Genomic DNA, 26,210 nt, shown 5'->3' on the forward strand with positions numbered 1-26,210 from the left:
ACCTCATTTACCTTTATATAAACTCTGCAATACAGAGGTACCCACAATTTCAGCTATTTTTTAAAATATTTATTTATTTATATATTTATTTATTTAGGCTGCTCCGGGTCTTAGTTGCAGCATGTGGACTCTTAGTTTCGGCATGCATGCAGGATCTAGGTCCCGACCAGGGATTGAACCCAGGCCCCCTGCGTTGGGAGCGCAGATTCGTACCCACTGGACCACCAGGGAAGTCCTGTCAGCTATATTTTAAGGAGAAATGTTCTGTTTCAGGCATTTCATTTGTAGGATCCATTAAACTGAATATCACCAATATTTACTTAGAACCAAAAACACTCATGTACTAGACAAAGTGAAAAGATTCACAACATTGTTTATTTGCAAATTACCTGCACCCTTGTGAATATCAACAGACCACCAGAAATTCAGCCAATCAGGAACCTGTGGCCAGCCACATGTGGAGCTGTTTGTTTAAACTCCTATCAGAACTCAGCAACCAAACTGCACTGATGATGGATATGGCACTTAAGAAGCAACATAGTTAAATTGAAAAATATAAATTCCTGCTGTTTATGACTGTGGCAGAGACCCCTGATAGTCTACTATGGCAACAGCTACCTATGCATCAAAAAGTTATCCTCCCCAAAGGGACTTCTGCAGTGCTGTTTATGTTCTGTTTCTGCATCTGGAGCTCATCACACAAGTGTATTAAGTTTGTGAAAATGCATTGGACTGACGGTAACTAGATTTATCATGGTGATCATTTTGAAATGTATTGAAATATTGAATCACTATGTTGTGTACCAGGAACTAACATAGTGCTGTAGGTCAATTACACTTCAAAAACAAACAAACTTATACAGAAAGAGATAAGATTTTAGTTACCGGAGGCAGTGGGTAGAGGGTGGGAGAATTGGATGAAGGCAGTCAAAAGGCACAAACTTACAGTTATAAGATGAATAAGTACTAGGGATGCAATGTACAACATGATAAATATAATTAACACTGTTTTACATTACATATGAAACGTAAGAAAGGAAATCCAAAAGTTCTCATCACAAGGAAAAAATATTTTTCTAGTTCTTTGATGTTGTATCTATATGAGATGATGGATGTTCACTAAACTTACTGTGGTGATCATTTCATGATGTATGTAAGTCAAATCATTATGCTGTACACCTTAAACTTACACAGTGCTGTATGTCAGTTATATTTCAATAAAATAGGAAAAAAAAGAAAATGCACTGGGCTGTACATTTATAATACATGCACTTTTCTGATTGTGTACTACAGTAAAAAGTGTCTAAAAACAATTACCCAGGGAATTCCCTGGCGGTCCAGTGGTTAGGACTCCGTGCTTCCACTGCCAGGGGCCTGGGTTCAATCCCTGGTCGGGGAACTAAGATCCTACAGGCCACACGGTGAGGACAAAAAAATAATAAATTAAAAATAAATAAATAAAATTTTAAAATATCAATGATCCAGTCTACACAACATAGGCAAATAAATAGAATACACTGGGAAACAGTGTGTTCTTTCCAGGTACAGAGTTGTCAGTAGAAGCAGATGCCAAAGCAGGGACGACATTTCCCAGAACCACTTGCTTTTAGATGGACCCATGTGACTCATTCTTACCAATAGAATGTGAGCAGAAGTGATGTGTCATTTCTAGGCCTCAGTGGCTAAGACACTGTATACTTTCTCTATTCTCTCTTCCCATCTGTCTAATAAATGAAGAGGATTTCAGTGCCCTAGAGCATAGCTGATCAACAAGATGGAAAGCTGCCCACTGACCAGGAATACCCACACTGGACTTTTAGCGACCTGTAAATAAAATTCTGTAGTGTTAAGCCATTGAAATTTTGGAGTTTCCTTGTTAAAACAGCTAACATTACCCTAACTTGTATAGCCACCCCAAATCTGTCCATTCCTTCTTTCTGACCAATGGAACCCTAGTATTTTAAAGTTGACAATGTGTCCACTTAAAAGTACTAACCTCTCTATATTCCCTTGCAACTGGATATGGCTACATGACTCAGTCCTGGTCAATGAGATATAAATGGAATTTGCCATCTATGACCTCCACGAAAGCGCTTTTTCTTTTTTTCAATTTATTTTTTTATTGAAATATAGTTGATTTACAATGTTGCAATAATTTCTGCTGTACTGCAAAGTGACTCAGTTATACACATATATACATTCTTTTCTATATTCTTTTCCATTATGGTTTATCACAGGATATTGAATATAGTTCCCTGACCTATACAGTAGGACCTTGTTGTTTATCCATTCTATATGTAATAGTTTACATCTACTAACCCCGAACTCCCATCTATCCCTTGCCCCTACCCCTTGGTAACCACAAGTCTGTTCTCTATTACCATGATACTGTTTCTGTTTCATAGGTAAGTTCATTTGTGTCATATTTTAGATTCCACATATAAGTGATATCACATGGTATTTGTCTTTCTCTTTTTGACTTACTTCACTTAGTATGAAAATCTCTAGTTGCAAATGGCATTATTTCATTCTTTTTTATGACTAATATTCCACTGTGTATATGTACCACATCTTCTTTATCCATTTATCTGTCAATGGACATTTAGGTTGTTTCCATGTCTTGGCTATTGTGAATAGTGCTGCTATGAACATAGGGGTGCATGTATATTTTTGAATTATAGTTTTGTCTGGATATACGCCCAGGAGCAGGATTGCTGAATCATATGGTAGCTCTATTTTTAGTTTTCTGAGGAACCTCCATACTGTTTTCCATAGTGGCTGCCCCAACTTATATTCCCACCAACAGTGTAGGAGGGTTGCCTTTTCTCCACACCCTCTCCAGCACTTGTTATTTGTAAACTTTTTAAAGATGGCCATTCTGACTGGTGTGAGGTGTACCTCATTGTAGTTTTGATTTGCATTTCTTTAATAATTAGTGATGTTGAACATCTTTTCATATGCCTAGTGGCCATCTGTATGTCTTTTTTGGAGAAATGTCTGTTTAAGTTTTCTGTCCATTTTTCGATTAGGTTGTTCAGGATAGCACTTTAAAAGATTCAGCTTTACCCTGTGTGGAGCATGGATATGCTCCATGAGATGCAGCAGCCACTTTGCAATCATGAGAGCATGTTAAAGATGGCCATGAACACCTCTTATGAAAACCACCCAGTCAAGAAATAGAAACTGCCACTACCCCAGAGATCCCTCATGCGTCCTTTCCTGACCACAACCCCTTCTCTCCCCCTAGAAGTAACTACTATCCTTCTCAGTCTCTCTTATTATGGCATTCCGCAACCCCACATACATACAATACACCTATGTTCAAACATTCCTTTTCAAAATGGCATTTGGGTATAAGGAGTAGGGGACTCAAGTGTCTTCATGGCAATGCAATGGTGTCCTCAGACCTACACAGTCTCCTCTAATGATGAGCCTCTTCTTCATGAGAGAGAATATCAGGACCCGCATGTCCTACAAACTCCCTTTTCTGCCTCAATGTCTCTTTCTCTGTCTGCCTCCTCTTTGCCCTTAAAACATCTCACCAGAAGGGACAGCCTTTCTCCTGTGTCATATTCTTCCTCCCAACTCCAGCCTCAAGGCCAGGCCATAATAGGGATAAATATTTCTTTCTTTACTAAGTAAGGGAAACTCTAGGAAGACTAGCATTTGCTATGCTACAAAAAGAACTAAAGGAACTTAGGAAAATCGCCCTTCTCAACAATGCCTAATGCCCAAGCCTACCTCTTGCCAAAGAAGTCAGGAACCTAACCTTTCCTACCTGAACCACTAAGCCTCCAGGCTGGTAGTTCAAGGAGAATTTAGTAGCTTAAAATAACAATGCTTTATTCTGCTCACATGTCTGCAGGTCAGCCGGGCAGGTTCTTCTGATCTCAGCTAAGCTCACTCATACATCTGCAGCCCAGCTGTGGATTGGCTACTTGGCTCTGCTGATCCTAGTTGGGCTCTGTCTTCCGTGCCCAGGGGTCATCTGACTCTCAGCTGTCCTGCAAAGGCCTTGGCCTCCCCATATGTCTCATCCTCTGACAGGCTAGCCTGGCCACGTTCTCATGGTAATCACAGAGGAGTAGCCGAGAAAGCAGAAATGCACAAAGGCTTTCTCAAGCCTCTGTTTGTAGCAAGTCTACTAACATCCTATAGACCAATGACAACCCATGAAGCCCAGATTCAAGTGATAGGAAAATAGACACCATCTCTTCAGTGAGAGAAGTTGCAGAGTCATAGGGCAAGGGATGTGTATTAAGAGAGGGTCAAAGAATTGGTACTATCAAGGCACCATATCCACCATCTGCTGTTGATTTAGGTTAATTCCTCAGCACTGCCAGACTGCCCCACAGGCTTGGGTCAAGAGGAAGCCCTCCTCGAGCAGAGAACTGCTGATACTGAGAGTAGCACAGAGTTGCTAATTACTGAAATGGTGAATGATGAGGCACATTCATGGGACTCATCCGTCAATCTACTGTTTGGGGGGTGGTCCGTGATGGAACGGACCCATCAGATTCTCACTCAGGAATTAGTACTGGAGGTCTAGACAGATGTGACAGAAGAAGACACACCAATTAACAAGACAGAGAGAGGGTAGCTAGGAGTAGCTAGGTCCAGTTCTATGCTACTCTATCTAGAAATGTGCATTTTACAGCAAACCTCTTTTTCTTGAAAATACCTAAGTGAATATCTGGGAGTACATTAATTGCCAAAAGTGGGCCAAATTCTCCGTCTCCCCTGTATCCATGCCCCTCTGCAATGCGATTTTGTCAATCTTCCAATCAAAGAGTACAGTAGTCCCCCTTTTCCACGGGGAATACGTTCCAAGACCCCCCAGTGGATGCCTGAAGCCACAGGTATTACCAAACCTTTTTTTTTATTATTATGTGTTTTTTTCCTGTACATATCTATGATAAAGTTTAGTTTATAAATCAGGCACAGTAAGAGAATATTAAAATTGCTAGCACCCCTAGTCTTGCGCTTTGGAGTCATTATTAAGTAAAACAAGGGTTGCTTGAACACAAGCACTGTGATACCAAGACAGTCCATCTGATCACTGAGACAGCTGCTAAGTGACTAACAGGTGGGAGACACTGGACAAAGTGAAGATTCATATCCAGGGCAGGACACCGCAGGACGGTGCCAGATTTCATCACACTACTCAGGACAGCACACTGTTTAAAATATAAGAATTGCTTATTTCTGGAGTTTTTCATTTAATATTTTTGGACCACGGTTAATCACAGGTAACTGAAACCACAGAAAGTGAAACCGTGGATAAAAGCGGTCTACTGCATATCCATGTCCATACCTTTTGAATCTGGGTTGACACTGTCACCTCCTTTGACAGTACGATGCTATGGAAGTGATTCTAATTCCAAGTCTGGTCTCAAAGGATGCACAATTCTTTTTCAGATCCTTGCTACCACCACAGAAAGAAGCCTTTTGGGGAATGAGAGAGACCACGTGGAAGAAAACAATCATCCCACCCAACGTTATCCTAAACCCTACAGCAGCAGCTGACCCTCAATCACAAAAGATCAGCAGAGCTGCTCACCCAACACCCACTTATCACACACACTGGAGAGGGAGCATAGCCCAGGCCAGAAAAATGTTCTACCTAACCCAAAGGGTCTTTCTTCTTTGGCGTGTCAATACGGTGGAATACATTGATCGATTATTTTTTTTTTTTTTTTTTGCGGTACGCAGGCCTCTCACTGTTGTGGCCTCCCCCATTGCGGAGCACAGGCTTCGGACGCGCAGGCTCAGCGGCCATGGCTCACGGGCCCAGCCGCTCCGCGGCATGTGGGATCTTCCCGGACCGGGGCACGAACCCGTGTCCCCTGCATCTGCAGGCAGACTCTCAACCACTGCTCCACCAGGGAAGCCCCATTGATCAATTTTTGAATACTGAACCAGCCTTGCTATTCTCAGGATAAACCCCACTTGGTTGTGATGTATTATTCTTTTCACATATTGCTGGATTCAATTTGCTAATATTTCGCTGAAGGTTTTTACATCTGTATCACGAAGGTTATTGTTCTGTTATTGGTTATTTGTTATTGGTCTTTCCCTTTCTTGTAGTCTCTTTGTTTTATTTTTGTATCAAAGAAATACTAGTCTCATAAAGTGAGTTTGTAAGTGTTCCCTCCTTGTCTATTTTCTGGAAGAGATTTTGTAGAAATTGTGTTATTTCTTCATTACATGTTTGGCAGAATTCACCAGTAGAGTCTTCTGGGCCCTTTTTTTGAAGGTTTCTAAATATGAATTAAATTTCTCTACTAGATATAGCACTAGTCAGATGATCCATTTCTTCTTGAATGAGGTTTGGTAATTATTTTTCTTTCAAGGAATTGGTCCATGCCATCTATGTTATTGAATTTATGTGCTTAGAGCTGTTCATAGTTTTTTCCTTATTATCCTTTTAAAATCTGCAGAGTCTATAGTGATATCACCTATTTTAGTCCTGATATTGGTAATTTGTGTCTTCTCTCTTCTTTTCCTTCAGAATATGGCTGTAGGTGTATACATTTTGTTGATCTTTTCAAAGAATCATCTTTTTGTTTCATTGATTTTTCTGTTTTCTATTTCATTGATTTGTGCTTTTATCATTACTATTTCTTTCTTCCAGCTTGCTTTCTGTTTACTAGTTGTGTAAGGTGGAAGTTTAGATTATGTATTTGAGACTTTTCTTCTTTTTTAATATTTGCATTTAATGCCACAAATTTTTCTCTAAATGCTGCATCCCACCAATTTTGATATATTGTATCTTCATTTTCATTGAATATTCAAAGCATTTTCTGACATATCTTGAGATTTCTTCTTTGAGCCGTAGGTTACTTGAAAGTATGTGCTTAATTTCAAAATATTGAGAGATTTTCCCAATATTTTTTGTTACTGATCTCTTGCTTAATTCCGGCAAGGTCAGAGTTCATATTTCAAATAATCTCAATTCTTTTAACTTTGCTAAAAATTGTTTTATGATCCAGGATATGGTCTATCATGGTGAATGCTCCATGTGCACCTAAAATGAATATGTATTCTCTTACTATTTGGTAGAGTTTTTATAAATGTCAATTAGGACAAGCTGGTTGATGGTGTTGTTCAGGTCTTCTGTACCCTCACTGATTTACTGTTTACCTTTTTTTCAATCAGAGAGTGAGGAGTGTTGACGTCTCCAACTATAATTGGAGTTGTCTATTTCTCCTTGCAGTTCTATCAGGTTTTGCTTCATTTATCCTTACACTCTATTGTTAGGCACATACACATCAAGGATTGTTATGTCTTCTTGGAGAATTGACCCCTTTATCATTGTGTAATACCCCCATTTTCTCTGATAACTTTCCTTGCTCTGAAGTCTGCTTTGTCTGAAATAATGCCGTGTTAATGCTTTCTTTAGCATTAACATGGTATAGCTTTCTCCATCTCTTTATTTTCAATTTATCTGTCTTTATATTTAAAGTGATTTCTTATAGATAACATAGAGTTAACTCTTGCAGATAAAATTGAGATTGGTCTCTTTTTTTAATCCAGTCTGACAGTCTCTGTCTTTTACTTGGTGTACTTATTTAGATCATATACATGTAAATTGATTATTAATATAGTTGGATGTTTCTTCCCTACCATATTGTAACTTTGTTACACATTAATCTGTAACTTAATTAACTTAATTTGTTACTTGTTGTTGTTTGTTTCTTTTTCTTTTTTTGTCTTCACTAGTTTTAACTGAGCATTTTACATGATTCCATTTTTCTCAATCATATTTCTTTTTAAAAATTTTTAGTGATTGCCTTCAATTTTGCAATATACCTTTACAACCAAACTAAGTTCACTTTCAAACAACACTATATTGCTTCAGAGGTAGTGCAAGTATCTTCCAATGGAGTATTCTCAATCCCTCCTTCCCAGCTCTCATAACATTGCTGCCATTCATTTCACTGATCCATAACCATATTCATTCAATAAATTGTTGCTATTATTATTTTGAACAAACTATTATCTATTAGATCAATTAAGAATAAGAAAAATAAAAGATTGTATTTTATCTTCATAATCTCTTCTCTAACACTCTTTCTTTATGTGGAGCTGAGTTTCTGACCTATATCATTTCCTTCTGTCTAAAGAATTCCTTTTAACATTTCTTACAAGGCAGGTCTACTGACAACCAGTTTCCTCAACTTTTGTTTGTCTGAAAAGTCCTTATTTCTCCTTCACTGTTCAATGATAATTTCACTGGATACAAAATTGTAGGTGGATAGCTTTTCTTTTCTTTCAATACCTTAAATATTTCACCCCACTTTCTTTTACTTGCATTGTTTCTGAATAAAAGTCTGATGTAATTCTTTTTTTAAAATATTTTATTTATTTATTTGGCTGTGCTGGGTTTTAGTTGTGGCACTCAGGATCTACACTGCGGCACTCGGGATCTTCATTGCGGCATGCGGGATCATTAGTTGCAGCTTGTGGGATCTTGTTTTAGTTGTGACATGCAGGATCTAGTTCCCTGACCAGGGATCGAACCCAGGCCCCCTGCAGTGGGAACGCAGAGTCTTAACCACTGGACCACCAGGTAAGTCCCTGATGTAATTCTTATCCTAGTTTCTCTACAGGCAATGTGGGCTTCTTCCTCTGGCTTCTTTCAAGATTTTCTCTTTGTCTTTAATTTTCTGCAGTTTGAAAATGATATGCTTAGGTAGATTATTTAGTATTTAACCTGGTTAATGTTCTCTAAGCATTTTGTTTGGATGCTTTCTTAACATTTCTGTTTCTCTGCTCACATTATCCACCCATTCTTGCATGTTGTCCACTTTTTCCATTAGTGTCCTCAACATATTTATTGTAGTTATTATACATTTCTTGTGTGATAATTCCAAAATTTCTATCTCCTAATATGGTACTGATGTCTTCTCTGAATCTCCACACTGTTTTATTGGTGGGTGGGGAGCAGCTTCCTGATTTCTAGGCAACACCATTTTCCTTCTTTTGCTTCTCCAGCCATCCTAAGGCTTTTACAACCAATTCTCTGTATTAAATCTCTCTATGTCTGGAATATTTAGAAAGGTTTCTATTTTCCTATTAGACATTGACTAGAATAGATGGAGTAGGGCCCTCATAAGAAGTCTGGGGTGCCATGCATGGGCAGCCAAGAGTTCTCATTAATACAACTGGAGCATAATCTATTCAGAAATATGTGCCTTGGGGAGCAGCAAAGACATAAGGGTGGTCATGTAGTACAAATGAGAAAAGGAGACAAAAATTTTAATTCATAAATTTGCTTGTGTTCTTATCCTGCTCTTAACTGCTGTTTGCCTTGACATGATATACACAGCGGTTAAAATTAAATATGGATCTTGTGCCATCTCTTAAAAATTGTTTTAAATTGATGTTCTTCAATAGATGAATGGATAAATAAACTGTGGTACATCTGTAAAATGTAATATTATTCAGCACTAAAAAGAAATGAGCTGTCACACCATGAAAAGACATGAGAGAAATGTAAAAACATATTACTAAGTGAAAGAAGCCAATCTGAAAAGACAATATACTGTATGATTCCAATTCTATGACATTCTGGAAAAGGCAAAACTCTGGAGACAGTGAAAAGATCAGTGATGGCCAGGGGTTTGTGGGGGAGGAGGGACGGCTAGGCAGAGAACAGAGGATTTTTAGGACAGGGAAATTATTCAGTATAATACTATACTATAGTAGATACATTATACATTTCTCAAAACCTGTAGAACATCCAACACAAAGAGCAAACCTTAATATAAACTACAGTCTTTGGTGGTAATGATGTGTCAGTGCTGGTTCATCACTGTAACAAATGTACCACTCTTGTGGAGGATATTGATGGTGGGGGAGGTTTTGCCTGTGGTGAAGGCAGGGGGTATATGGGAATTCTGTGCTTTCCACTCAATTTTGCTGTGAACCTAAAACTGCTCTTGAAAAAAAATTAAGTGTATATATATTAAAAAAGGGAAAAAAACAATTGTTACACTTAGGAAGATATTGTACAAAAGATACTCAATTTAGGGATAGAGCCATTGGCTTACTGATCCTGTGACAAGAGGAAAACCAGTGTTTTCTCACAAATTACCTCCTTGCCTGCATTCCCGTGGAAACCAAAAAGTTAAAACGTTATTACATCAGAAATAAAAGCCATTGGTTGCACTATACAGGAAGTAGAACTATTCTTAGGCAGGTTTTGAAATCTTCTGTTTTGTAGAAATTAATCCTTCCGCAAACATCACAGAAACTGCAAGCTTAGCTTCATGTTTATATAAAGAGAAGGAAGAAAAGGTTCATAGACCAACATGCACACACCGTCTTGGAATGCACGCTTGCAAACACAATCACATTTGCTTCTTCATGCTAAATCAAGATCACAGGGACATTCAGAAGTGAAATTAAATGAGGGAATGGTAGCAATATGCTTGAATGGTTTATAATCTATCCCAGTCTGGAAAAATACATTACACTCCAAAGGAAGAAATAACAGTACAGCTGAATGACGGTATTCATTTTTTACTGCAAGAAAAATGAATTACTTTAATACCATGAAACTACATTTGATAATTATTCTTTAAATCAACAAACAAAAACAATTCTTTTTTTACAATCTGATCTTTCTCCAACTGTAACTTAATCCATGCTTCTGTCATGATTAATGGTTATAAGCAACAGAAGCTGGACTCTGATTGAATGAAGAAAAGGAGAATATTCAAAGGATGTCACAAATCCTTTAGAGGGCTGGAGACCCAGGCTTAAGATGAGCTCCCAGAAAGAGTTCCCAAATCCACACAGCAGAACTAGTCTGATTAGAAAATAGTTACCGCCACCACTACCAGCAGGCAATAAGTATGCAGTTTGAACCACCGAGCCATGCATGCCAGAAATTCTACCTCACAGCCTTCACCTCCAAAGAAAGAGAGCAAGTTCACCATCTGTATTATTTCACTGGTTCTCCAGAGAAACAGAGCCAATAGGAGGTATATACAGTTGACCCTTGAACAACACAGGTTTGAACTGCATGCGTTCACTTCTATGCAGATTTTTTTTCAGCAAATACATACTACAGTACTACATGATCTGTGGTTGGTTCAATCTGAGGGCTGTCTATGAAGTTATACATGGATTTTTGATGGGACAGGGGGTCAGTGCCCCAACCCCTGCCTTGTTCAGGGTCAACTGTATATACAAAAGAGAGGTTTATTTTAAGAAATTGGCTCATGTGGTTATGGAGGCTTGGTTAAGTCCAAAATCTGACTGGGTAAGCTAGCAGGGAAGAGTTTCAGTTCAAGTCCAAAGGCAGTCTGCTGGCAAAATTCCCTCTTGCTTGAGGGAGGTCAGTTCTATTCAGACCTTCAACTGATTGGATGAGGCTCACCTGCATTGGGGAGGGAAATCTGCTTTATTCAAAGTCTACTAATTGAAATCTTAATCTCATCCAAAAACACCCCCACAGACAGTCCAGAGTGATCTTTGACCACATATCTGGGTACCATGGCCTAGCCAAGTTGACACATAAAAAGTAACCATCCCACCAATCCAGCCCTCTTCTGTCACTAGCTTTTGGGTCAAAGTTTGGCAAAGACATGTTTGATTGGCAGAGTGAATCAGTGGGGGTCCGGGCAGGAAAGAAACGGCACACTCAGAAGGATAATTGCAGAGTGTTTATTAAGAGGATGGTTTACAGTGATGTGGGGAGAGATGGTGACACACCCAAGGGCTAGTAACAGCGGAAACCATTACCACACCTAGAACTGAAGGGCCAAGGGAAGGAGCCATTCCTGGAGGTCAGTAGAGAAAGTAGAGATAGTAAGTAGCTTTTGTTTTGTTTTGGTTTAAATTTTATTGGATTATAGTTGATTTACAATGTTGCATTAATTTCAGGTATTCAGCAAAGTGATTCAGTTATACATACACATATATTCTTTTTCAGGTTCTTTTCCCATATAGGTTATCACAGAATACTGAGTGGAGTTCCCTGTGCTTTACAGTAGGTCCTTGTTGGTTATCTATTTTATATATAGTAGTGTGTATGTTAATCTCAAGCTCCTGATTTATTCCCCCTCGCTCCGATTCCCCTTTGGTAACCATATGTTTGTTTTCGTATCTGTAAGTCTGTTTCCTTTTTGTAAATATGTTCAGTTGTATCATTGTTAAAAATTAGATTCCACGTATGAGTGATACCATATGATTTTGTCTTTCTCTGTCTGACTTATTCACTTAGTATGATCATTTCTAGATCTATCCACGTTGCTGCAAACGGCATTATTTCGTTCTTTTTATGGCTAATATTCCATTGTATATATGTATCACATCTTCTTTATCCATTCATCTGTCAGTGGACATTTAGGCTGCTTCCATGTCCTGGCTATTGTAAATAGTGCTGCAATGAACACTGGGGTGCATGTATCTTTTCTAACTATGGTTTTCTCCAGATATATGCCCAGGAGTGGGATTGCTGGATAATATGGTAGTTCTATTTTTAGTTTTTTAAGGAACCTCCAGGCTGTTCTCCACAGTGGCTGCACCAACTTACGTTCTCACCAACAGTGTAGGAAGGTTCCCTTTTCTCCACACCCTCTCCAGCATTTATTGTTTGTAGACTTTTTGATGATGGCCATTCTGACCAGTGTGTGGTGATACTTCATTGTGGTTTTGATTTGCATTTCTCTGAAAATTAATGATGTTGACCATCTTTTCATGTGTCTTTTGGCCATCTGTATGTCTTCTTTGGAGAAATGTCTATTTAGATCTTCTGCCCATATTTTTATTGGGTCGTTTGTTTTTCTGACATAGAGCTGCATGAGCTGTTTGTATTAGAGCTGCATGAGCTGTTTGTATATTTTGAAGATTAATCCCTTGTCAGCCACTTCGTTTGCAAATATTTTCTCCCATTCTGTGGGTTGTTGTTTTGTTTTGTTTTGTTTCAGAGTTTTGGGGGACTTTACCAAGAGCAGCTTTCATGTAGTGAGCTTTTCTCCATCACTGGCAGGTGTCACAGCTGGTGGTTCTTTCATCAGTACTAGTTGGAAGGCCAGCTTGTAGTGACCACAGTAGCCACAAGCAGCAATAACAATCACCAATCATCCCACAAGATGTTGACTTTCTGTCCACCATATTCACACACCTGGTTTCAGTGCAGTTTCTCATCTGTGCTCTCCACCAGGTTGGCAAGGTCATCAATGATCTCTATGACTCTCTACTAACCCTACTCTATTTCTGGAGCAGTAGCAACAGTTAGAACACTTCCTGGCACAGATGGAGCTGGAGGAATCTGTGTCCCACTGCTCTCTCCTTCCACTGTCCAATCTCCTGCTATTACCTCCCATTGGCTAAAGCCAACCAGAAGCCAGAAGCAAGGAAACTTTGGTGATATAGTCCACGCAGGGCGGCCTCCTGGTGGACAGAGCATGTAGAGAGGGGTGGAAAGCAGATCTGGAGTGACAAATAGAAGAAACCCAGAGCCTAGGTCACTGGCCTCGACATCAGCTGTAAGAACGGGAGTGTGAGGGCTGGGTATGTGAGACCTGCCTCCTACCTTCTGGAGGTAGGAGTTTTGAATGAGGGAAATTTCCAAAACAGAATTTCTAAAACAGAATGTTCTGGTGATGCTGGGTGGACAAGTGAGACAATTGTCCTCTTTAAACTCCATCAGTTGGGTACATCCCAAAGATCATACACATCTTCATGCAGTAGCCACTGCTGCAGCCCACAATCTCCAACCTCAGAATAGCTGAAGACAACAAAGACCTCCTCATACACAGGACTTTCTGTCCTCTTCCAGAACATCCTCGTCCTGGGACTCCAAACCCTCTGCCTCTTCATCCAGGCCTTCATTTCCCTTGGAGGAGATTGGACATTTCTAATGTTATCTGAGAAAAAGAAACAAGAGACAAACATACTTCCACAAACAAACAAACAAAAAACAAAAACACTATTTCAGCAAGGACCCCCTGAATATGTAATTTAGTACACAAGTCTCCAATTTAATCTTAGAAATATTCAACTCAGCATTAAAGGATGTTGGCCTAAGTGGAGGAGAGACTCCAAAAGGCCATTTGGCAGCCTTCTGCTGCCCTCATGGCAGCTTGGATAGTGAGTCACCAGTCTGCGGTTTGGGCGCAGTGGGAACTGGCATCAGCCCTCCCTCCAGGTGTTTTCTAAAACATACACACACCTATGCAAATATAACCTTAGAGTCCAGAGCTCTCATCCCAGAAGTCACACCTGTAGACACAGACTATGGTCAAAGTTGCAATGTGGCACAGGGTCAAGTCTGCCCTGCCAAGGTGTACTGCAGGCCTGCACTGAACTTAATGTTGTCTTTTATGTGCCAACATTTAAAAATTAGGAAATTCAAAACCAAAAGCCAGATTGCCAGCTTCTCATGAAATTTAGGATGCTATAGGAAAACTGGACCCATATTCCAACATGGCAGCATTCAGCCGGAGCTGGGAAACGACTGACTCCTCTGCTCGGACACGGGCTCTTCGGCCCTCCCCTGCCTCTGTCCCTGAGAAACTGAGGCTGACCACGAGTGACTGATTGCCATCCTAATCATGCTTTTATTTTCCTTACAGTCAAGTTAGAAAAATATTTCTCTACCAAAACTTGGGGAAATTAGAGACAGACTAAAAGAACCACATGTTTCAAGAAGAAGGGGTGGGAAGCCTATTTCTGGGCCAAAATGAGCCAGGCTGTCTCACTTATTTATGCTCAGTGCACAGTCCCAAGAGACACGTGGGGTTCTGATACCTGGTTTGACCCCAGCAGACTCCTTTAGACCCACCTCAGCCTCTCGGTTCCTCATCTGATTTAACCTGTGTTTCAAACCCTAAACCTACAGGCAGACCTCATTTTATTGCGCTTTGTTTTATTATGCTTCACAGATACTGCATTTTTTTTTTTTTTTTTAACAAACTGAAAGTCTGTGGCAACCCTGCGTTGAGCAAGGCTGTCAGCACCATTTTTCCAACAGCGTTTGCTTGCTTCGTGTCTCTGTGTCACATTTTGGTAACCCTCGCAATATTTCAAACTTCTTCATTATTATTATTCTGTTTGTTATGATGATCTGTGATCAGTGATCTTTGACGTTACAACTGCAAAAAGATTACGACTCAACAAAGCCTCAAATGAGAGTTAGCACTTTTTTAGCAGTAAGTATTTTTTAATCAAGGTAGGCACATTATTTTTCTCGAAGTAACGCTGTTGCACACTTAACAGGCTACAGTACAGTGTAAACATAACTTTTACATGCACTGGGAAACCAAAAATTCGTGTAACTCGCTTCATGTGATATTGGTTTTATTGTGATGTCTGGAACCAAGCCTGTAATATCTCCAAGGTGTGCCTGTAGTTTTTTAAATCCAAAGTGCTCTCTGCCACCTATAAACATGGAGATGCCTGATTTCTTGTATATTCAATCACTCAGCATCCTTTCAACAGATAATTATTGAGCACTCACAGGCAAGGCACAGTGGTAAGCACCAGAGATACAGCAAGATGTGTGTGATCTCGGCCATCATGGAGCAACCTCTCTGTCCAGCTCTTCTGAGTATATTACTACAGGGAAGCCTCAGTTTTCCACTAGCAACATCATAGCTTTCTCCTGAGCCTTGGAGAAGTATCCTTGGCTACTTGGAAAAGTATCCTTGCAAACAGTAATGAGGGCTGCTTTCTATGAGCAGAAATCAAAGAAGGAGAGGGGCGGGCAAAAATTATTTTCACTGATTAGGCCCCAAATGTTTTCACTGTGGCGTCCTTCAGAAGAGGCCGCTGTGCCGTTGTGACCCCAAGTTTCAGCGGCTTATTTCTTGTGCCTGCTGCCCGGCTGTCTCGGATCTGCCACGGTGCTCTGCCAGCCCAGCTTCCCCCTGGCACCCAGCCTGTGACCTGGCCAGTTTGTGGCAGAAGGAAATTCAGACGGGTACCCCTGAGATCTTCTGCTTGGAGTCTCACATCACATTCACTCACAGTTCTTGGGCTAAAGCAAGCCTCATGGCCACACTTGAGTTCAGCAGGGCAGGGAGGTATAATCCTCTGTCCAGCAGGAAGGGCTCCACATGGAGAGACGATGGATGTTTTGAACAATAACACAATCTACCACAAAGAGCAATACCATCAGAGCCATCTGGTCCCTCGAGACCAAAATAAAGAGTTTGGCGTAAAAATCACATTCACCAAAAATTGACAGTCTCCAGTGGAAAAGCCAAATAGTATACAAAAGAAAGAAAATAGAAAGCCGAGTCAGCTCTGTCCCCTGTTCCTGGCTACCACAGCCCTGGCCCCGTTTCCCCACAAAGCAGAGGGATGCTCACACCGGGGATCCTGCTTTCCAAGGTGAGGTTTCCCCTGCCTGCTCATCATGGCTAAGTGACTGAAACAGGAAGCCTAGAAAATCGTTTTGGGAGGGTATTAAATAACTTCCTGACTTAATTGATTGATGAATAATAACTTCTAAAATTAGCCCTGCATTTCATTACTTAGTGTCTGAAATGAAATCCACTCAGCTTACCCGAAATTCTGGGAAATGCAAATGATTAACAAACGCCCTTTGAGCTCCTGAAATCGTCTTCCTCTGCGGCTGTCTTCCGGGAGTTACATGGGGGAGGCAGCAGGGTGGGGGACGGGTGGGAGGGTGCTCAGCCCCATCTGTACAGCCCGTCTTCTCCCCACAGCTTCCATGAGCACCCACAGGTTTATAGTCTTAATCATCACAAAGGTCTTAGTTCTCTATGTAAAGATTGGGAATCAAAAACTATAATTACTTGCCACCCATGCTAACTCTTACCTTTTCTCTCCAAAAATTCGCCGGTAGAAATTGTAAAAAGGTGAAGGCAGCTGTGTGATTCTAAAGACCTGGGGTAGGAAGCAGAGGCCTGTAAATGCACAGATGCCTTCCAGGCCAGAAAGGAATCCTCTCATCCCCAGAGAGGGAGGCATTTAACCCCAATAGGGGCAAGGAGGTTGAAGGAATCCTGAGGCGTTTAAAGCAATTAGCTCTATCTACAGACTATCCGTGAGTCCCAGTTTATTTTCATTCATCTGCTTTCAGCCCCAAAGAGACAGAAACTGAAGTTCCTCCAATTATTCTGCTGTAGACCACTAAATGTTAATTCCATGGGAAAACATGATTAAAAATAGAAATACCGTTATTACAGATCTGAGACCCTCTTGTCAAGATTTGAATGTGGGAGGGCAAATGTGCTTTCCCAAATGTAAGCTTCTTACCCCACATGACCACTTCCTTTACCACTGATTTCTAAACTCAGCAAGTATTTACCAACCATCCTGGGCTGTAAAATGACTAGTGCAGAATTTACTCACCCACCAAGCAATGAAGCACCTCCCATTCACTTCTGAGCAGACGGACATACAGGACAACCTGGTCAAATAAACAAGCTCCCGTGGACTCTTAGATTAACCCCGCCCAGAAAACATGAGAAGATGTGCATCTCCATTGGCTTGAGCTTTATTCACAAAGAAACCTGGAAGAACACTGATAGCAAAGCCTAGGGGTGAAGTAAAATTTTCTTAAAGCCACACCATAAAGATGGCCTTCTGCTATGCAAAAATGAACACCTTCAAAGAGGCAAATGCTACAATCAAAAAAGAAAGATTGGTGGACACAAAGCCAGTCCACCATGATTGAAAGGTAAGTGCCAGAGACATGAACAAGATGGACACTATTCCCATCCATGTGGAGCCTACAACCTATGGGGAAAGAAGACAGATATTTGGAAATTTGATGAATGGTGTGAAAGGAGAGGTACAGGGAGCTGTGGAATACAGAGACATTTAATTTGGGGGAGTCAGAAGAGGTTTCCTTGAGGAAATGGCTTGGAAGCTGAGACCTAAGAGGTTTGTGGAATATTAATTAGAGCACATGGCAGCTCCTATCGCTGCCCACGGCGATTCTCACTGTTGTCAGCTTCCCACCTTACCATCCAAGAAGCTCCCACCATGCACGGCACATCCCAATCATCAAAACTCAGCAGCAACCACCCACCTTATTCCGTAAAGCAGACAAGAGGACAAATAAATGGAGAAATAAGTTGAGGATGACTTCAGTCCAAAAAAGTTTAAATGGAGAAACCCGAAGTTTACTAGATGGGTCATCACAGAAGTGAGTTAATTTGGATTCTGTAAAACAGATAGTCAAAAACTCCTGCCAAGATCATGGTAACTACACCTTCTCACAGTCAAGAATTGTGCCCCACTTTCTTTGAGACAGTCTCTAAAAGATAACGAGGTCCAAAACTGTAGCGTTATAAATGGAAGAAGAAGGAACTTCTTGTCAATGGTTTGGAAAATGTATTTGAAAACTTTCCCTCAAGATGGGTGCAGAAAGACAAATAACAGCTGGTGTTGTCAACAGTCAATATCACTCTTAGGTTTAAAGATCAAATACACATCGCTTTTCTAAAATGTCATGCTCTCATCAGGACCAGAGCATTTGATCCTGTATTTCTCATAAATGAGCAACTACCCAGTTTAACAGGCAATAATCCAGTTGGCCATCAGATGCATGCAGTTTGATGTGACTGACATGGCTGGATATGGAAAACTCTTAGCAAACTGACCACAGGCAGGACAACTGCATGAGTGTTAATAATTTGTCTTTTGAAGATGTGTGATCATAGCAAATAAGGATGTTCTTTGATGTGATTCTCATAGTTAGGATGCCAGTTTCTTCTGGGGGTTATTTTAACCACATGTGGTATCTTCTTCATTAGCCACATGAAGAGAACAGAATGCCAATGTTCATAGCAGCACTATTTAGCCAAGACATGGAAGCAACCTAAATATCCATCAATAGATGAATGGATATGGAAGATGTGGTGCATATATACAATGGAATACCAATACCACTCAGTCATAAAAAAGAATGAAATTTTGTAAATTTCAGCAACATGGATGGACTTGAAGGACATTATGCCAAGTGAAATAAGTCAGGCAATGAAAGAAAAATACTGTAGGATATCACTTATATGTGGAAGCCAAAAAATACAAAAAACTAGTGCATATAACAAAAAAGCAGACTCACAGATGTAGAGAACAAACTAGTTCTTACCAATGGGGGTGGCAATATAGGGGTTTGGGAGTGGAAGGTACAAACTACTGGGTGTAAGATAGACTCAAGGATGTACTCTACAACACAGAGAATATAGCCAATATTTTATAATAACTATGAATGGAAAGTAACCTTTAAAAATTGTATAAAAAATAAAAATTATTTTTAAATATTTTAAATTTTTATTTTATATAGGAGTATAGTGAAGTTACAATGTAGTGTTAGTTTCAGGTATATAGCAACTTGATTCAGTTTATATATATATATATATATATATATATATATATTCTTTTTCAGATTCTTTCCCCATGTAGCTTATTACAGAGTATTGAGTAGAGCATTCCCTGTGCTATACAGTAGGCCCTTGTTGATTATCTATTTTATATAGAGTAGTGTGTATATGTTAATCCCAACCTCCAAATTTATTCCCCCCCCAACTTTCCCCTTGGGAAAATTATTTTTAAACCATTTTTAAAGAGAATGGGATGGACCAAGAGGGCCATGAGAAACCTAATTCCATGCCCAAGTGTATGGCCTTGGTGGGTATCACAAGAACAAGCCCCTGTCCTCTACTCATGATAGGTGCCTCTGTCCTCATTCCTCTACAAAAGCAAATTAAACCAGGTTCTCTTTGCTGACCTTGAAGGCGTTCTATTGATCAAAGCCACCTAGCTGAGACACCTTTCTTATTCAGCCAAGAGCAGAGAGACTGCAGAGCCTTGACTGGAAAGCACTTCCTCGACGCCCAGGATTCTTTTGTTGGAAAAAGGGGCCAGGTGGGAGCATCTTCCTGGTGCTCTGCACTGTGTCGTAACAGACAGAAAAACTTCAGAGGAAATTGTTTCTGGCCTTTCTTTGAAATCAATGTAACAATAACTGGGAGTCTGAGGATGTACAAGTCTAGAAGTGAACTCCTGGGTGATTGCACACATTGTGATACATTTGTTGGGTGGGAATAAAAGCCTTTGAGTTACATCTTATTCTTCTCGGGACGAAATCTCTTGAGAAAATTATTGCAAAGCAATTGGATTTTTTAAAGTTTTTTTTCTGTTTAAAAATAAAAAATAACTACTCAGACAGCACCATTGTATATTCTATTTTTGTCATGAGAAAGCTGCATTTTGCCTTATTTGTAATTGGACTTAACGATTATTATTTCCACCATCCATATGATATAGGAATGGTTACAATATTCCCACTGGGGCTAACATTCATCAGACTAGTCAATATATTTTATTTCCTCCAAATATTCATAAAGCATTTTTAACTTGATTTCATTTTTTAATATCTACTTAGTTAGTTAGTTAGTTAGTTAGTTAGTTGGTTGGTCGTGCCGGGTCTTAGTTGTGGCAGGCTGGCTCCTTTAGTTGCGGCTCGCCGGCTCCTTAGTTGCTGCACTTGGGCTCCTTAGTTGCGGCACGTGAAATCTTAGTTGTGGCATGCGAACTCTTAGTTGCGGCATGCATGTGGTATCTAGTTCCCTGACCAGGGATCGAACCCAGGCCCCCTGCACTGGGAATGCGGAGTCTTAACCACTGCACCACCAGGGAAGTCCCTTGATTTCTTAATTATGAGTCATTTGGTTAAAGTAAAACACAAAAAGTTTTCAACGTGTAAGTCAGGTTTGGTGAGTCTTCTGAAAGAATATGCCAGCATGTCCATTTGATGGCTTATTGCATTCCTTTCCTGACCTCCCTGCCACCAACACCAGAAAAAAAAAAATCCTGCAAAGCCAGGTTTAAAATATAAGTAATAGCTGATAGGTTGTCAACTTTCCAATGTCAGTAGGAGAAATATAAGGCTGCAGACTGGTTATCAATAGAAGGAGGGACATATAAAATGACCCCATCTATCTACAGGACCATCTTTTGTCTACCTTGTCCCAGACCTGATTAAAATGATTCAAGCTCTGATTCCACTTGGAGTATTTACAGTTCTTTTCTGTTCATATTTCTCTTCTTCATATTGACTAATGGTCTCTTCCTTTTCTCCCTTCCACTCTCTCTCTCCCCATTTTCTAGAGAATTTGGCTTCTAGGAGGGACAGGACTGAAGTATTCAGAAGCTTTTTGATGGTTCTAAAAAGAAAACCTCATATTTTCAGAGGGAGCTTTCCTTTATGATACATTCACATCTTTTAAGTTCACCATTATGTTCATAATTATCCACATTTTCTAAATAGTTGTGATTCTCTTTTCTATAAAGATTCATAAATATCTGAAATTTACTGCTTCATTAATCATTTTCATGTGGACAGTATCACACTTGGCACAACGCAGCATTACAGATTTCCCTAAGAAAACATCCAAGAACTATCATTCTTCCTACTCTTTGATCTTCCCAAACCAAAATCTCTCAGCTTAAAATATCCTAAATAAGAGACCTATTTCCTTCCTTTTTCTGATTTTCCCTTCTAAATACAGGGAGGTTGTCTCCAGGAAAGGGAAATGGGGGCTGGGAATCAAGGGTAGGAGTGAAACTTACTCTTCACTTTTAGTTTTCTATTGATTATGAAAACTTTCACAGCCTAAGACAATACAAATTTGTTGTCTCGCTGTCGAACGTCTGGGTTGGACTGACTGGTTTCTCTATTCTGGCTTCCATGAGGTTGAAACCAAGGTGCCAGCAGTGTTCGCCCCTTATTGGAGGTTCTGGGGAAGAATCTGCTTTTTGGCTCATTTAGGGTGTTGGCTGAAGTCAGTTGCTTGCGGTTGTGGGACTGAAGTCCCAGTGTCCTCACTGTCTGTCATCCAGGGCTGGGCTTGGAGCCTCCAGGCTGCCTGCATCCCACATGGTACCTGGAGCACCAGCTAGTGAATCTCACTCATGCTCAGAATCTCTCTGCCTTCCTCTTCTGCTGCACCGGGAAATTTCTCTGTCTTTATCTAGATTGGGCCCACCTAGATAATCCAGGATAATCTCCCTATCTTAAAGTTCATAAACTGAATTACATCTGAAAGCCCCTTTGGCCATGTAACACATTCACAGGATCCAAGGATGAGCGCATGGACATCTTTGGGAGGGGGCAGTATTGGAGCTACCACATCACTGTACATTTTTCGTTAACATTTTGAGGTTGTAATTTGTACCATGGGTATGGGTCATCTATTTTTTAAAATAATTAAAATAATAGAAGAGTACATATGAACAACAATACGGCAACATTTGTGGAAGTTGTAGTATATTTGTTGAGTGCTTGCCAAACGCCAGGCTCTGTTCAAAGTGCTGTACCTGTTTTACCTAATTTAATCATTACAATGTTGTCATCTAGATTTTACAAATAAGGAAACTAAGGCCCAGAGGTGTTAAGTGTTTGCCCGAGGTCACACAGAGAGTGTGGGGCAGAGTCTTGCCCACACAGCGGTAGCTGGCACAGCAAAGCCTGCTTCTAGCCATTACACGTCACTCCCTGTAAGTCCCCAGCTGTGAGAAGCTCTGCTCTAACTCCTCCTTCACCTTCCCATGTTACACAGATTTCTCTAGGGGAATAAATGGATGAGGGAAGTGACTTTAAGTGCAGTATGTTTTATGAGAGCCCGGGGAAAGCTTTCTGGTTCTAACAGATCAGCACCGCTGACAATCATTTCCCTCCTGCCCATCCCAGGTAGGAAAGAGCCAGAAGCCACCCCCGGAGCCAGTGGGCTGGGCCAGGCAAAGGCTTTTAAAAGGAGGTCACTAGGTGCAATATTTAGAGGTGGCAGGCTACAAATCCTCCCTCCCCATGCCTGCTTCTAAATCCCAGATGTGTATCTTATCCCAAAGGCCACTGAGATGCTGCCTGGTGGTTGTCTGAGGCTTTGTGACCCAAAACACTTCTGCGCAAATGGGAGGCTCCATTTTACCTAAGATAGAAGGAAATCCCAAACCTACATCAGCACTCAGTAAGGAAAAGGGGGTGAAGGACTGAGAACATGGCCCTGACAACCCCCTTCATATGGACACTTCCGGCATCCTGTCTATTGTGTGTGAAATTAAGCTCTATTTTTTTCCAATTATACAAGTATTACATGTTCATTGAAAAAAATATAAATTATACAGATGAGCAAAGAGAAGAAATTGTTCCGTATCTCTCACCAAAAGAGAACCACTGCGGTATACTGGTGTGTGTGCTTCCAGATGTGTGTGTGTGCGAACGTGTTTCTGTGTTGTGAGAGCAGGGAGGAAAGGTGCAAAGACAGAGAAGAAATTGATTTCTCTTTTCTAAAAAGTAGAATCATTGCACATGCAGTTTAACGCCCTTTTATTTACAATTGTTCTTCCTGTGAACACTTTTATCATGTCCGTAGACAAACTTCTACAGCAAAATTCTTTCACTGTTCAAAAATTTTTAAATATTTTTAAATGAGTAACATATTCATTGAAGAAAAATTAGAAAATACAGATACGCAAAATAGAATTGTAACCCAACGGGGGGAGACAACCACTGTTAACATTTCCACCTTTGCTGTTACAGAATACACGCTATTCTAGTCCTTCGAAGTTAAACTCCACTGCCAAGATTTTGCTAGAGAAGATTTTGCTGGACACAATTGTGCTAGACAGGCAGCCACTAATGTTAAGAGAAGCCAAACTTTGCTGACATCCTTGACTATTTCCTAAAGACTAAGTTCTAGAAGAAGTGCTGGATCAAAGGACATGTACATTTTTAAAGCCATTGATCAACATCATCAGATTGCTTTCCAGGAGCAGCAGCAGGGTATGGGAGTACCGTTTTCCAGGTCCCCTCACCAATCTTGGGTGGTATAATTTTTTAAGTCTTTCAGGCACAACATTTAAAACATTTTGAACTCTGTGCAGCACAAAGCTGTGCAGGGTCTTGGTTTGGACTCACAAGCTCACTCTGTTTTAATGACACCGACTGCGAGGGTCAAACATGGTCTTGTGCAGGAAAAATCATGAAACACACACACATTTACAAGCAGAAAACTATGCAATTACAAAAGAAAAGATTCAGGTGAAGAAAGAAATAGGATGCCCTTTGAAATTGTTTCCAGAGAGAAATAGAACAATCTTCATGTTGATTTCATTTTCTAAAGAAAACCATCCAAAGCCCAAGAAGTCCATTTATAAGTTTAAGGCTGTGGTGTCACAAATACCAATTTAAAAAACCTGAATAGGTTCTGACACTCCTTTGGTGAACACCTTAAAGCAAAGAAATAGAAATACAGGAGAATTCCATCCTGTCTCTCTTGCTCTGCTGATCACAAGACCAAGCACCTGTTTGGACGGTGTGTCTTTAAGAATCGTTTTTGTCTCTTGTGGATCTGGTTTCAGTCAGAGAGCATATCATCTGCCACATGGAACTCAGTCCAGCAAAGGAATTGGCCCATTTCCAGCAATTATCTGAGAAATTCTATTTCGGCAACTAAATCTCCAGTTTTAATCAACTTGCATATCCCCATCACCCCCAGCAGTGAGCAATCAGTGGAGTCAAATGTAAGCACTGATTGGGTCTGTGACCCCAGAAACCCTCTCCCCACCAGCTGGCACTTGGAAGCCCAGGGGGGTCTCATTGTCTCCAATTAAAACTTCGTTTCCCGGCTTCCAGGAACATGCTGGAAGAGTAAGACGCGGAAATCACCTTCCTCCCCACAGATACACCAGAAATACATCTACACATGGAACAACTCCTACAGAACACCTACTGAACGCTGGCAGAAGACCTCAGACCTCCCAAAAGGCAAGAAAGTCCCCACGTACCTGGGTAGGGCAAAAGAAAAAAGAATAAACAGAGACAAAAGAATAGGGACGGGACCTACACCAGTGGGAGGGAGCTGTGAAGGAGGAAAGGTTTCTACACACTAGGAAGCCCCTTCGCGGGCGGAGACTGTGGGTGGCGGAGGGGGAAAGCTTCGGGCCGCGGAGGAGAGCACAGCAAAAGGGGTGCGGAGGACAAAGCGGAGAGATTCCTGCACAGAGGAACAGGGCCGACCGGCACTCACCAGTGCGAGAGGCTTCTCTGCTCACCCGGCGGAGGCTCGGGCTTCGGTCGGAGCGCTCGGAGAGGACTGGGGTTAGCAGCGTGAACACAGCCTGCAAGGGGTTAGTGCGCCACGGCTAGCCGGGAGGGAGTCCGGAGAAAAGTCTGGAGCTGCCGAAGAGGCAAGAGACATTTTCTTCCCTCTTTGTTTCCTGGTGCGCGAGGAGAGGGGATTAAGAGCACTGCTTAAAGGAGCTCCAGAGACGGGCGCGAGCCGCGGCTAAAAGCGCGGACCACAGAGACGGGCATGAGACGCTAAGGCTGCTGCTGCCGCCACCAAGAAGCCTGTGTGCGACCACAGGTCACTATACACACCCCCCTTCCGGGGAGCCTGTGCAGCCTGCCACTGCCAGACTCCCGTGATCCAGGATCAACTCCTCCGGGAGAACGCACGGCGCGCCTCAGGCTGGTGCAACGTCACGCTGGCCTCTGCCGCCGCAGGCCCGCCCCGCACTACGTGCCCCTCCCTACGCCCCGCACTACGTGCCCCTCCCTACGCCCCGCACTACGTGCCCCTCCCTCCTCCCGGCCTGAGTGAGCCAGAGCCCCCGAATCAGCTGCTCCTTTAACCCCGTCCTGTCTGAGCAAAGAACAGACGCCCGCCAGCGACCTACACGCAGAGGCGGGGCCAAATCCAAAGCTGAGCCACTGGGAGCTATGAGAACAGAGAAGAGAAAGGGAAATCTCTCCCAGCAGCCTCAGAAGCAGCGGATTAAAGCTCCACAATCAACTTGATGTACCCTGCATCTGTGGAATACCTGAATAGACAACCAATCATCCCAAATTGAGGAGGTGGCCTTTCAGAGCAAGATTTATGATTTTTTTCCCCTTTTCCTCTTTTTGTGAGTGTGTATGTGTATGCTTCTGTGTGAGATTTTGTCTGTATAGCTTTGCTTCCACCGTTTGTCCTAGGGTTCTATCTGTCCGTTTTTTGTTGTTGTTGTTGTTTTTTAATTTTTTCTTTTATTTTCTTAATAATTATTTTTTATCTTAATAACTTTATTATATTTTATCTTACTTTATTTGATTTTACTTTATCTTCTTGCTTTCTTTTTTCCTTCCTTCCCTCCTTCCTTCCTCCCTTCTTCCCTCCCTCCCTCCTCCCTCCCTCCCTCCCTCCTTCCTTCCTTCCTTTCTTTCTTTCTTT

The 26,210-nt window shown here is 41.2% G+C and overlaps 1 protein-coding gene across 6 annotated transcripts in view; it reads right to left on the reverse strand.

Annotated features, from left to right (window-relative positions):
- GADL1 (glutamate decarboxylase like 1) overlaps positions 1-25,687 on the reverse strand; it is a 687,722-nt gene extending 662,035 nt beyond the window's left edge. For all 6 annotated transcript variants that reach the window (XM_079933919.1, XM_079933917.1, XM_079933916.1 and 3 more), the window contains exon 1: positions 25,026-25,687. The gene's annotated coding sequence lies outside the window, so the exon portion shown is untranslated. The remainder of the gene's footprint in view (positions 1-25,025) is intronic.
- Positions 25,688-26,210: the final 523 nt, after the last annotated feature.

Source organism: Stenella coeruleoalba (genome assembly GCF_951394435.1).
Source record: "Stenella coeruleoalba genome assembly, chromosome: 10".
NCBI lineage: Eukaryota > Metazoa > Chordata > Mammalia > Artiodactyla > Delphinidae > Stenella > Stenella coeruleoalba.